Source organism: Canis aureus, chromosome 1 (genome assembly GCF_053574225.1).
Source record: "Canis aureus isolate CA01 chromosome 1, VMU_Caureus_v.1.0, whole genome shotgun sequence".
NCBI classification, from domain to species: domain Eukaryota; kingdom Metazoa; phylum Chordata; class Mammalia; order Carnivora; family Canidae; genus Canis; species Canis aureus.
In genome coordinates, this window is record NC_135611.1 from 38,688,855 (window position 1) to 38,701,105 (window position 12,251).

A 12,251-nucleotide genomic window follows, 5' to 3' on the forward strand; every position below is an offset into this window, starting at 1 on the left:
ACATAAGGGTGAAAAGAAATATACTCCCAAAGTCTTTCAAAGGGCACCCAAGTCAATTCTAAGAACCCCTAAAAAGACAGCTTAAAGGAGAAGATATTGTGTGTTAAAAAGAGGACACAAGCTTTGCAGTTAGACTTATCTGCCTCCCACTCCTACATCCTTCACCTACTAGCTGAATAAATCACCTAGACTTCATAGCATGGTTGGCACTCAAATGCCTTCATCTGAACAACAACGAAAAATGAGGTCTGAGTAAAATCTAAGCTCTAGAAATGAGGAGCTAACTGGAAGGGAAAGGAGAGAATTCCTCCACTTAAAAGTTATAGGTCCTCAAACAACTATGGTGTCTTCCCATCTTGGTAGATCTGCTCACCTCTCCTACTCCTGAGAAAGTAGGGCTAAAGCAATTTATGAGAACATTGACTCAATATTGCCACAGCCCTTTCTTCTTAAGCCATTCTAACATTTACTTTTTTCTCATATCTGAAAACTCCATACTCTACACAAATTACATCTTGGTTCTGAAGTTAGAATTAAAAGTGAAAATATCAAATGATCAATTTTACCCATGAAAATCCCCCCTTAGGAAGGCTTAGCATTGGAATAGTCTCCCAGGAAGTCCAGCATTGGTCATTTCTTATGCATTATTGGGACAGATTGCTGATTCTTCAGTGGAGCCCAAGTGAACCAGCTGCCTTGACTTTCAGATTCATGTCATCTTAAAGATATCTGCAGAGACATAGACATTAGATATAGCTTCTGATAGTAGATTCATATTCCAATTAACATGATTCTCACACTCCATAGGAGATAAATGAAACTGAGACCAAGAGATGAAAGACAGATTCCCATCTCCATGCACACATTGGGTGGAATAACTGGTGGAATGGCCTACACTTTTTATATATTTGTTTTAGTATGTCTTTATTTTGCTAAGCAGTATGACAACATTTGCATACATTAAATATGCTTTAATCATCCAAGCATGATATTATGCCACATTTTGTTTTGTGTTACTGAAATGAAATTGTAGTCAATGGTAAACCCCACCAATCAGGCCACATATGAGGGCTGATAACTCCCGCTAAGTAAGAAAAAAAAAAGAGAGACTCCTTCACATTTTAGGAATTAAGACAAATCTTAGTCACCACTAGTAAATATCTGGGAAGAACACAAATACGTGAAGGGTAAATAACAAGCTACTAAACAATGATGGGGTCAACCAACAAATCAAAGAGGAAATAAAAAATGCATGTAGGCAGGGACACTGAGGTGGCTCAGCAGTTAAGTGCCTGCCTTTGGCCCAGGGAGTGATCCTGGAGACCAGGGATCAAGTCCCACATCAGGCTCCCTACATAGAGCCTGCTTCTCCCTCTGTCTGTTCTCTGCCTCTGTGTGTGTGTGTGTCTCTTACGAATAAATAAAGAAAATCTTTTTAAAAATACATGGAGACAAATGAAAATGAAAACCCAATGATCCAAAATCTTGGATGCAACAAAATTTGCTCTAAGAGGGAAGTTTATAGGAATACAAGCTTACCTTAAGAAACAAACAAACAAAACAACCCTCAAATAAACAATGTAAGCTTTTATCTAAAGGAGCTAGAAAAAGAACAAACAAAACCAAAAGCAGTAGAGGAAGGAAATAATAAAGATTAGAGCAGAAATAAATTAAATAGGAACTAAAGAAAAAAAAAAAACCAACAATAAAACAGATCAATGAAACCAGGAGCTGGTTCATAGAAAAGATTAACAAAGTTAATAAACCTTTAGCCAGACTCAGAAAGAGAAAGGGCTCAAACAAAATCAGAAATGAAAGGAGAGAAAGAACTGACACCAGAGAAATACAAAAGATTATGAGAATATTATGAAAAATTATATGCCAACAAATTGGACAACCTAGAAGAAATGGATAAATTCCTGGAAACATATGACCTCCAAAAACTGAACCAGGAAGAAATAGAAAAATTTGAATAGACAGATAACCAGCAATGAAATTGAATCAATAATCAAAACACTTCCAACTAACAAAAGTCCAAAAACAAGTGGCTTCACACATGAATTCTGCCAAACATGTAAAGAATTGCTAATACCTACTCTTCTCAAACTATTCTGAAAAATAAAAGGGGAAGGAAAGCTTCCAAATTCATTCTATGAAGCCAGGATTGCCCTGATACCAAAACCAGATAAAGACACCGCTAAAAAAGAGAACTGCAGGCCAATATCTCTGATGAACATAGATGCAAAAATTGTCAACAAAATATTAGCAAACAAAATCCAAAAATAAATTTTAAAAATTCAGCATGATCAAGGGGGATTTATTCCTGGGATACAAGGGCGGTTCAATATTCAAAAATCTATCAACATGACACATACCATCAACCAAAGAAAGGATACAAACCGTATGATCATTTCGATAGATGAGGAAAAAGTATTTGAAAAAGTTACAGCATCTGTTCGTGGAAAAACCCTCAACAAATATAGAAAAACCTAAAGACTCCACCAAACACTGCTAGAACTTATAAATGAATTCAGTAAGTTGCAGGATACAAAATCAATATAGAGAAATCCATTGCATTTTAACACACTAATAATGAAGTAGCAGAAAGAGAAATTAAGAAAACAATCCCATTTACAACTGCGCCAAAATTAATAAAATATCTAGGGATAAACTGAACCAAGTTGGTGAAAACCTTGTTTTCTAAAAACTATAAGTATTGCTGAAAGAAATTGAAGATGACACAAACAAATTGAAATATTTTCCATGTAATGGACTGGAAGAACAAGTATTGTTAAGATATTCATGCTACACAAAGCAATCTACACATGTAATGCAATCCCCATCAAAATACCCACAGATTTTTTTCACAGAACTAGATAAATAACCCTAAAATTGTATGGAACCACAAAAAGACTCTGAATAGTCAAAGCAATATTGAAAAGAAGAACAGAACTGGAAGCATCACAATCCCAGATTTCAAGATACACTACAAAGCTGTAGTAATCAAAATAGTATGGTACTGGCATAAAAATAGATACATAGATAAATAGAGCAGAACGGAGAATTCAGAAATAAATTCATCTTTGACAAAGGAGGTAAGAAAAATTAATAGGAAAAGATAGTCTTTTCAATAAATGATGCTGGGAAAATTGGACAGTGACATGTAAAAAAAAAAAATGAAACTGGTCCACTTTCTCACACCATACACAAAAATAAACTCAAAATGGATTAAAGACCTAAGTGTGAGACCTGAAACCATAAAAATTCTAGAAGACTGCATAGGCAGTAATTACTCTGACATCAGCCATTAGCAACATTTTTCTAGACACTTTCTGGGGCAAGGGAAACAAAAGCAAAAATTAACTATTAGGACTACATCAAAATAAAAAGCTTCTTCATAGCAAAGGAGTCAATCAACAAAACAAAACAAAACAAAAAGACAAAAAGATTGGGGGAAGATATTTGCAAATGATATATTGCAAATGATATATCTGATAAAGGGTTAGTTATATATAGTTATATATTGGACTAGTTATATATATTGGACTAGTTATATATATATATAGTTATATAATATATATATAGTTATATATATATATATATATACAGGACTAGTTAGTTATATATTTCCATTTGTCTCCAATAAATATAGATCTATTATATATCCAAAATATTTATTAAAAAACTTATACAACTTAACAACAAATCCAACTGATAAATGGACAGAAGATATAAACAGACATTTCTCCAAGGAAGACATCCAGATGGCTAACGGACACATGGAAAGACACTCAACATCACTAATTATCAAGGAAATACAAATCAAAACTATAATGAGATATCACCTCACACCTGTCAGAATGGCTAAAATCACAAACATAAGAAACAAGTGTTGGTGAGGATGTGGAGAAAAAGAAACCCTTGTGCACTGTTGGTGAATGCAAACTGGTGCATTCAATGTGGAAAAAGTATGGAGGTTCCTCAAAAACATAAAATTAAAACTACTGTATGATCCAGTAATTCCACTACTGGGTATTTACCCAAAGATACAAAAACACTAATTTGAAAAAAAAATACATGCACCACTATGTTTATTGCAGGATTGTTTAAAATAGCAAAATTATGGAAGCAGCCCAGTGTCCATCAATAGATGAATGAGTAAAGATGTGATATGTGCATATATATACATATACAAAATATATATATTCAACCATAAAAAAGAATGAAATATTGCCTTTTGTAACAACATGGATAGATCTAGAGAATAACATGCTAAGTATAATAACTCAGGGTATGATAGATACAACATGATTTGGGGATCCCTGGGTGGCTCAGTGGTTTAGCGCCTGCCTTTGACCCAGGGCATGATCCTAGAGTCCCGGGATCAAGTCCCGCGTGGGGCTTCCGGCATGGAGCCTGCTTCTCCCTCTGCCTGCGTCTCTGCCTCTCTCTCTCTCTCTCTCTATGTCTATCATGAAAAAATAAAATATTAAAAAAAAATACCACATGATTTCACTTATATGCAGGACTTAAGAAACACATAAACACAGAAAAAGAGGTAAAGAAAAAACAGGACCTAAAATACAGGGAATCATCTCATGGTTACCAGAGGAGAACTGGGCGGAGTGGGGGTAGGTGGGGGTGAAATAGGTGATGGGAATTGAGTCCACTTATCATGATAAGTTCTGAGTAAGGAATAGAATTGTTGAATCACTCTCTTGTATACCTGAAACTGATATGACACAGTAGGTTAACTATACTGGAATTTGAATTTATTAAAAGGCAACTCTTGGCCGGGATACACAGTCTAGTCCCTGTTACAGTTAAGCTAGCCCCAGAGTCATAGCTGTTTCTGTCTGTCCAGTTCTCTCTCTCACTGCCTGGGTTCTATCCGTCCCATTTACAACATATTTCAACTTTATTTCATTTCTTTGGGAAAAGGAATTCAGACCAGGCAAGTGTTCTCTGGCAGCTGCATCAGATTTTTGATCCAGAAAACTTGAAATACCTCATCTTTCTCATCTGTCTCCAGATCTGTATTTTGTTTTCCTGCAGCTCCCATTCCTTCATCCTCATCTCTTCACTCCTTCCATCTCTACATGGAGGGAGAAGGACAATAAACATGTATGGGTCACATGCAATTTTTAATACTATCCGCACTCTAAGAAACTATGCAGATTCCAGCATGTCAGTTTGAAAATAAACCCAGCTGCGTTGTGCTGGAACATGAAAAAAAAATGACCATTGACTTTCTGAAAGAGAAAAAATAAGTTGGTTTCTAATTCTTGATTTTTCATTTCTATTTTCAATATGAAATATCTAAAATGTGATGATGTCATTTTAATAAAATATAGAGGCAGAGATACTGTTGCTCGGAAGATTTGCTGTAAATACGCTGTAAGGAAATTGCCCTTACATTATTATAAAAGTTTTAACTTTAATCATTAAAGCCACATCTAATCTTCTACAAAGACTCTGCTACTCCTGCAAGCATAACTCACTGCTGCCTCCTCGATGCTCCTCTTGTGTATATGTTTATCAATGGTGATGATATTAACATGCAATATCTTGTGTTTCAAATTTATATACATCTATTTCCTCCATGTGATGGTAAAGCCTCTTGATTACTTTGGAGATATAAATTCAGTTTCTTGCAAAGAGTAGAGGCTCAATAAATATTTATTGGGCTTTATTTGAGTTATTCTGTTATAAACTTGGGAACTGATAAGAGCACCTTTGCTTCCTCCTCCACGTTTGGCCCATCCCTCACCATCTTAACTAGCCGTCCATTGCTCTTTTCCGCATCCACCACCTCTTAGATACCAATTCACAATCTCTCAGCCTCATGTGTCTTTTGTTTCAATTGCTGCTACAGTAACCAGCTCTGCATGGGTTGGGAATGATTTCATTTGTGCAGAACTTGACAGTAACCATACTCTACGCCAAGCCACAAGCCTCTTGCCAACCCAGAACTTCCTTGTTGACACTGAGGTGCGAGGGGTCTTGTTAGTTGCCCACAACAGCAGTCTGGAACTTCTGGGGAGTACAGCAAACCTGTAATCAGTGACCAACAACAAAACAAAGAAACCTCTTTCTCAACTGTCTGTGGTTCTGAGGTGCAGTTGATATGGCCTTTCACAGGACGCCCCTACAACACGAAGCAATCTTCACAAGTGCCATTAGTTCAGCAGCACACCCTCCAGCCAGTTCTTTATCCCTTCCTATCTCAAAATTTTTACACTCACTGCTGCCCCTCTCAGTAAAAACAATCACATAAATTCTTGCATCAGACTCTGCTTTCTGGGGTGCTTAGGCTAAAACACCTGTCTGCATCACAGCCCCCTGCCAAGAGAGGACATGGTTATGTCTGCATCAGATAATCCTCTCCACTTTTCAGTGGAGGATTTCACAGGGGGCACACCTAGCACAAAGGTTACTCATCCACCAACGAAGTCAGCAAATAAGACTCTAGACTCAGTGTAAAAAGAAGCCAAACAAGTTAAATTCTTCTCTAGGGAACTTAGAGACAGGAAAAGAAGACATGAAGCTAACAGCAATAGATTATGATATAAAGACAGAAAGTGTCAGGGCAGCCATGATGCTGTAATTGCTCAATGCAGTAGCAATTATTACAGGCATGTTGTTTCCCTCTCCCTTCTTCAACTCCTTCTTAGATGCCACCAAGACCTAAGTCAGAGAATCAGCATTCATTTTCAGGCTCTACTCCTTATCTTCATTCAGGCTTTTTGCCATAATATCTGATTAATTAAAAAAGGGCTTCTAACCTTGCTGTTCTGAGCTCAGGCTCTTCCTAACTCATTTCATATTATTTATAATTGCCATCCTGTCCGGTGGCACTCATCAGATCACTTTCTCTTCTCAGGTAAGTTTGATAACTTTTACTTTTTTGATAAGTGTAACATTAAGTGGCTCCTCTCCTCATCAATCCATCAACATTAAATTCAGCTTCATTTTTTATGCTATTTTTCAATAGCATTTCACCCTCAAGCCTTATTCCTAAAATGCACTTTATGGACTTGCAATTTAAAGAACAATACCTTATCCCATATGCTCAACAACTCTATATGCTAAAACTACTGAAATAACCAACAGAATTTTTTATATTTTATTATTTATTCATGAGATACACAGAAAGAGAGACAGAGATACAGGCAGAGGGGGAACCAGGTTCCATGCAAGGAGCCCAATGTGGGACTGGAACCTGGGGATCCTGCCCTGAGCCAAAGGCACATGCATAACTGCTGAGCCACCAGGTGTCCCAATGACCAACAGATTTTAAAGCTAAACCATGTTTCTATGTTGGAATCTATGGATGGTTTCCTTTAAAAGATGGAAAATTTAATAGTTTCTATAAAATACGGTGCATGTCAGGTCAAATTAAGAGAAAGACTGAGCACAATTCACAACAGATGACAGAGGATTGAAGAAATTAGTACGTCCAGATAGTTTGAATGACATGATACTATAGCTAAGAAAGAAAGAGGGAAAGAAATATAGAAAAAAATGGACAAACAGAAAGCACAAAGATCACATAATAAGTAAATATGCATCACTAATCACAATATTTATATATGTAGACCAAACTTGCCAGTTAAAAACAGAAATCTTAAGGCTAGATAAACAAAAATTCAACTATATGCTCTGTATGAGAGATGCACCTAAAATATAAAAGGATATCATGACTGACAGATATATCCAGCAAATAATAGCCCAAATAAATCTGGGAGCGCTATATTAATGTTATAAAAATAGTCTTTAAGGTAAAAAACAAACAAACAAAAAACCATTATCAGGAAGAAGAGGTGATACTATGTGAAGATTAAAGTTTCAAATTACCAATAAGATTTAACAATTAGATATGTACTATGAACCTATCTCAAATTACATAGTGCAAAACATTCAAGAACTACAGAGAGAAACTGACAAATCATCATAGTAATATAAGAATAAAACACACATTTCTCAAGTATCCAGTGTTCGGTCATGAAAAAAACCTTTAAAAAAATCTTTGGATTTTTTTTTAAAACCTCATAAAAAAATCTTTAAAAATCTATTTAAAAAAATCTTTGGACAACCAGCCTTGATTTAATGGATATATATATAAATAGAGAAAAAGAGACATATTCCATATTTTGTTCTCAACTACACAAGATACATTACCAAAATTGAACACATTAATCCATAAAGCAAAGCTTATTATGTGTGTGTGTGTAATATATAGTCTTTATATATATGTATATATGAATATGTAATTCATGTATATATATTTTATATACTCTAATTCCTTAGCCACAATGCAACTCAATCAGAATGATTTGAGATAAACTTTTAATATCTTCTTATGAAAAAGGTCTTACACACAAAAAAATAAATGGAGTAGTATATGGAATGCTCTTGTATCCTTCAATTGTCTTCAACAATTAATCAAATCCTAGTCAATCTTTTATCATCTATATACCAGTCCCATCTGAATTTTTCTGAAACAAATTCATTCCACAAATATTTGTAACTCTATTTAAAAAGGACACTTTTAATATAACCATAATACCATTATGTATTTTTTTAAATATATAAAAATTCCTCAAGTATCCAGTAAGTATTCAAAATTCCCCAATTATCTCAAACACTCTCTTGTTTGTTCTAATCAGGATCCAAATAAGGATCACACAGTGCATCTGATGAGTGTGTTTGAAGTCCCAAATAGATACATTATTAAAACCCTGTAGGATTGAAATTTTAGAACCACACTTCCAAATAATTCATAGGTCACATAAGAAATGGTAATGGAACATTAACAGTGTTTGTAACTGAACAAAGAGCAAAATATCAATATAGATAAAATGTTGAAATGCAATGATGAAAGTAGTAGCTGGAAAAAAATGTTTACCCTTTAATGGTTATATCAGAAGAAATGGTGAAAATCAATGATTTGAACATCCAACTTAAGAATTTGGTGGGGGGTGGGGAGAATGATAGAATATAAACAAAGCAAATGGAAGGAAGAAACAAATGAAAGAATAGATTATTGAGGGGTGCCTGGTTGGTTCAGTCCATTAATCATGGACTCTTGATTTTTGTCTCAGGTCATGACCTCAGGGTCATGAAAATCAAGCCCCATGGAGGGCTCTACACTCAGCAGAGATCTACTTGAGATTCTCTCTCTTCATCATCTTCTGTCCCTCCCAAATTCTCCCTCTAAAGTAAATAAATAAATAAATCTTGAAAAAATAAAGAATAGATTATTGAAATAGAAGACTAAAATACAACATAGGATCAGTGCAATGGAATAAAGTTAGTTCCAATTCTTTGACACTCATTCCTTTGATAGGAGGAATCTACTTCCCCCTCCCCTGGGTGTTCTGTGACCACTCTAAGAGTATAGCAGAGGTGATGTTTTGTCAGGTCTAGGTCTAGACCTTAAGAAAACTTGTAATTTCTACTGCTTGTTTCTGTATACATTTTCAAAATTGTGAATTGCAGTGTGAAAGGCTCAAAAACTCTATTGGAAAGGTCATGTGGAGAGGCCCTGTGCTACATGGACACGGGAAGGAATCCATCCGAGCTCAGCCTTCTCGGTTTCCTTGCCAAGGCATCGGGCACCTAAGTGAACCAATCTTAGACTCTCGAAACCACACCGACAACCAACCGAATGCCCCCACGTAAACTCACGATACTGCAAGAAGAAAAGGAATAACCCAAGCGAACTCTACCTGAATTCTCGACCCACAAAATCATGAGATAATGAGATAGTGGTTGTTTTAAACCAGACTGTTTTGAGGGTAGTTTGTTACACAGTGGAAGATACATGGCAGCAATAAATAAAGCCGAAATTTGGTTCTTTGAAAAGACTCATAAAATTTGTCAATAATCTCTAGTTAGGAAAAAAATAAACCCAAGAAAACTAAGAAAAAATATATTAAGAAAAAAAGGACCGTGTATCAGACTATATAACAGGGAGATAGATGACTTTGGATTCAAGCCCCCAGGCAGAATCAGGGCAATTTGATGTAGTAGAACAAGTACTTGGAGGAGGTATGTATCCTTCCACCAGTCAGATTTGGGCAAGTCATTTAAATCTATTGGACTCCACTTTAATTACAAAGCAAAACAAAAAATGAAGGCTCCTTCCATAGGTGGAGTCTTTGATGTGACTTCTCAGTGTATGTTTAGCCCCTGCCATTTAGAGTAGTTGTATTTAGAAAATAGTGGAATATAGAACAAGGAGCAAAGTAGCATTCAGAAGGGAACCAACCATCACAGCTTCCTCTCTCTGCTTAAGATGAAAAAACAAAAATGGAGAGTGACATCATTTTTTTTCTTACAAAATTTTAGTATGTATATTCAAGACCTTCTCATGGTAATAAAGTCAATAAAAATCTGTTGAATTAAATTCACGCAAACACACAAAAAGGCTTTTCCCCTATAAAAAAAAAAACACATTAGGTGGTTTGATCAACATAATGCCTATAACTAAAGAACTAATTTTTACTTTTATATATTCTAATAAAACACTGTATAGTAAACTCTAGTTTTTGCAAGATTTTGAGACTCAAACCAACAACTTGTGCTGTGATATGATCTGGAGCTCAAATGGAATTAGGTACTTATCAAAAACATGGCCCCAACTTCTACCTTGCTCTACATTTTTCAAGCGTAACTTAAAATTTTTCTAAGACTTGACAAATTATTTATGTCTTTCTGACGATTATTTAACATGGAATTTAGCTAATGAAGTTCTGTAGTGTATTAAATCTTAGCTGATATTTTGGAATGATTTTGAAACATATGGTTAGAGGGGGTAGGAAGGGCCAGAGTTCTATCAAAATGTTCTAGCTTGTTACCTTAGATAAAATTAAAAGCTACATCATGTTATCACCTTAGTTTCTGGTGAGGACATTTATTAGTTTAAATGCCTTTTCAAATTCCAAAATAAGCTCAATTCTGAAATTTACTGTATAATAAAAATCTAGACCAATTGACATAATGAACAGGCTATAGGCTCCAATGGAAACATTAGGCCTATCTAAAAAAAGAGTATCATTAAAAATGTTTTATTTTATTTTAAATTATCAAAGCCATTTCACTTATTCAGTTGTTTTCTAATAATGATAAGCATTTGCATGGTAAAATAAACATTTATGATTTAATGTACACAGTATAAACATGAGAAGCATCAAACCCATTAATAGATACAGATTAATCTTTTACTTCTCTACTCTGAAACACATAAAAACATCTTTAAACAGATATAGCTATATAATATGACATATTTATGTAAGAGTCCTCCACATTCTAATTAAAATTGAGATTAGGACATCAATCATATCCTTTACCCATTGCTACTTCAAAAAATAAAAGTAAAAAACCCTAGCTATATGCTTTTTTTAAATTTCAAAGTGTCCTCTTTATCTTTGTGAGCTAGCTAGTTACCTACTACAAGGCATTAGTAATTCCTTTCTTTCCAAGTTATTTTTAGGGTAGCTTTAGCTTTATTAAGATGTCCACCAAATGCTAAGACATTAAATACTGAGTTTCCTCTTCTCTGTCTACCCCACAGATAGGAGATTTCTTGCTTCAAACCTCAGTGCACACATGTAAACACAATTACTCAAAACAAGGCAACAAGTGAGAAGTAGGATTAAAATAAGAACTCAGACAATCTGACTCACAATCCAGCATTCAACTCCCTATAACTTGCTGTTTTCCTTTGTCCTCTTTGCTGTGAACCAAGATACTTGTTCTTTAGCAGGGTGTTTCTGCTGCAAATCCAGTTGCTACTGCATTATGCAATGAAGTCAGAAGCCTGAGCTTGTGACATCAATATAGGTTGCTATGGTAACTCTTTCCATAAGTATTACAGGTTCATTGTAGGCTCAAAAAAGAGGACTTCAGCACAGTAGCAAAATAGCTGGCATTATTCAGCCTAAATCACAACAATAATTGACGCAAAAAAATGTTTTATGCTACCTATAATAAATACAGATTTTTATATTTATGTTTTGTGTCATTATTGAAAGAAATTTTTCAAATATGTTAATCTGTTTAAATGAAAATTCTCCAATAGAAATAGCACTGCTACTGACCTTCTGATATAACAGATCCACAAGATCCAGGAAGAAGAGAGTCTCACCGTAACATAGCTTACTATTCCATGCCTTGTGTCATTCCAGAAGTCGAGTAATCTTTTTTTTTTTTTTTTTTTTGAAGTCGAGTAATCTTATGCATTATCT

The 12,251-nt window shown here is 34.9% G+C and overlaps 1 pseudogene across 46 annotated transcripts in view; it reads right to left on the reverse strand.

Moving 5' to 3' along the window:
• The window catches only part of LOC144313021 (DDB1- and CUL4-associated factor 13 pseudogene), a 203,703-nt pseudogene extending 191,876 nt beyond the window's left edge, over positions 1–11,827 (reverse strand). For 45 of the 46 annotated variants that reach the window (XR_013378777.1, XR_013378807.1, XR_013378857.1 and 42 more), the window contains exon 1: positions 11,691–11,827. The product of XR_013378777.1 is annotated as a DDB1- and CUL4-associated factor 13 pseudogene, transcript variant X17 (transcript). The remainder of the gene's footprint in view (positions 1–11,690) is intronic. The other variant, XR_013378712.1, reaches the window with a different exon arrangement.
• Positions 11,828–12,251: the final 424 nt, after the last annotated feature.